This window comes from Lissotriton vulgaris, chromosome 5, assembly GCF_964263255.1.
Source record: "Lissotriton vulgaris chromosome 5, aLisVul1.2, whole genome shotgun sequence".
Taxonomy (NCBI): Eukaryota; Metazoa; Chordata; class Amphibia; order Caudata; family Salamandridae; genus Lissotriton; species Lissotriton vulgaris.
This window is the reverse complement of record NC_141693.1, coordinates 969,450,750-969,453,365: the sequence shown is the minus strand read 5'-3', so window position 1 is coordinate 969,453,365 and position 2,616 is coordinate 969,450,750.

The following is a 2,616-nucleotide window of genomic DNA, read 5'->3' as shown; positions in this document are numbered from 1 at the left end:
AGGTTCTTGTAAACTTTCTGTCCTACCTCCATACTGACCTCAAGGCACAAGTTAGGATTGGGATGGGCGGGGAAGTTTCCGGATCCATTAAAGTAGGAAGGGGGGTCAGACAGAGATGTGTTTTAGCACCCCTGCTTTTTATCATTTACATCAATGGTTTAGCCAAATCTTTAAAACAGGTGACTCCAGATGTGCCAATAATCCAGGGGCAACCATTACCAGTTCTTTTATACGCAGATGATGCGGTCCTTATGGGCCGCACACCTAATGCTCTCCGCCAACTTATTAAAACTTTTGTTCAATATATGGAGGCTTTAGACCTGCGTGTGAATTTTAAAAAATCTTTTATTATGGCATGTGGCCCTGGGAAACGGAAGCTCAATACCATACATGTAGGGACAGAGAAATTAGATTCTGTAAATACATTCCCATATTTGGGGTTGGTTTTCGCTGCGAACGGCTCGTAGCGTGGGCATTTGGCCCACGCCACGGGCAAGTTCTCGAAAGCCACCAATTCCGTCTTGAACTTTCCACGCCCAAAGAAAATAGGTGCCACTAGAGCTATTTTAAATATTTTTAGGTTACAGTGCACACCAGTAGCCATATATGGGGCAGAGGTTTGGGGTTTGGGGATAAGTCCCAGCATTCAACAAGAAGAAAACTGATTTTGCAGAAAAATACTGGGCGCCCCAATCTCATCCTCTGAGTTTATTTGTCACAAGGAATTAAACCTCCCCTATACATGCGATTTTATCAGGACAAGGCCCGCTTTATTCTGGCTTAGGATCTGGAGGAATAGCTCAGCTACCCTAACACAGGATATTATAAATGATTGTCTTAAATGTGAAAAGGGCTTGGCTATCCCCTGGCTTGCAGGAGTTTCAAAGACACTGTGTGCCGTGGGCAGGGGAGATCTTTTCTCCGACCCATCCAAAATCGAGCCCAAAGATAAGAATGAGGTCAACAAGCACTATATGCACTTTATAACTTTGAAAGAATGGAAAGGGAATCACTTAAACCTACAGTTGTGACATACATGGGGAATGATCTGTGTAGGCAACCGCTCCCACCCTATCTTACCCTCCCCGTGACCAACTGGGAAAGATCACTGTTATTCCGCCTAAGAGCAGGCTCTGTGAAATTTTTATTGGGCTTTCCTTTGGGCAATTGTCACACAGCACATTATAGCCCATGCCTGTGTGATGGGATAAGTACTCAGAATGATTTGCACTTTCTATTTTTCCGTAAATTTTATTTAAAGTATATTAACTGGTTTTTAACTCCATATTTTAGAAAAGGTAGACCCCTTTCTTTAGGGAGTCTTATTTAATGTTGCTTTCCTTGGATACAGATGAATTAACTTTTCGAACTAGCACTTTCTTGAGACTGATAATTTGTGTACGTAAAATGATGGAAAACTCCTGATAAACTAGATTTATGAGAGCTGTGATAAATTTTTAGGATTAAGATTACTGTAAATAGATTTATATAGAGAATGGGACTGTTTTTATCGTATGTACTTTTATGAATTTTATGAAATTCGAATAAAGGTCTTTTGAATTGAGTTGAATTGAGAATACAGCATAATATGTTTTACCTCACTATCACCTGTGAGGGCCAACCGTTCACCAGCGGTCAGCTGGGACTCCTGAAGCAGTGCTATGTGGACTCCCCTAATTTCCTAATGTTCTACATTAGCTTGGGATAAGCCTGCACCTTGTATCTTTTAATCATGTTGGTTAGACCTCCAACACTCCAGGATATAATCTTATACTGAGCATCTACCTCTGCTATTGTAGTGTATTGACATTTTCATTGCCCACAGCATCAGCACCATATTAATCGAATCACACTCCTCCCAGCTCATTTCTTGTTGCATTCAACAGTTGTAGACCATACGGGACCCCCAGAAAAATTAAACCCAGCTCCCCCACCCCCGGAAAATAAGACAATATCCCTCCATCCAAACCAATAACAAGAAACATTATTAAACGTCAGTGTCAGTAATGTACACGGCCAGTGTTAGAGGGGTGATGAGTTCCTCAACAAGCGGGCCACCCCGCTCCACAATCCACTGGTCTAGCAGACATATAGACACCAATCAATTCTCAGGGGACAAAATACATGCAGACGCCCACAGAAACAAACTAATTGGACTGTAAACACGCATAGACAAGATCAGCAGACAAAGCACCCATTCATACATGTCAAAAACACATGCAGGTACCCATGTACACAGGTGTACAAGTATGAATGTACACAAGCAAACCGAGATACAGGCAAGCATGCACAGATATCAACAAATGTACAGGACTAAGACAACACATATTTTCACTAGTTTTTGCATGCAGCCATCCCTGAAATCGCATTCATTTGTCATTACCACTCACTCATTAATCTATTCTCACTGTCACTAAATTATGCCAAACAACGTGGGCCCAATTCACAAAGGCTTTTTCACCTGTAAATTTATGTTCATGGTTGAAAAGTTGTTTTATTCATGTTAGGAATAACCGGAAGGATTCATGACAGGCTTAAATGGTTTTACTGATGAGGAATTTCCAACCACAACTGCTTAGCAATACACAGTCGTAAGCTCCTATGCAGTCACCAGAA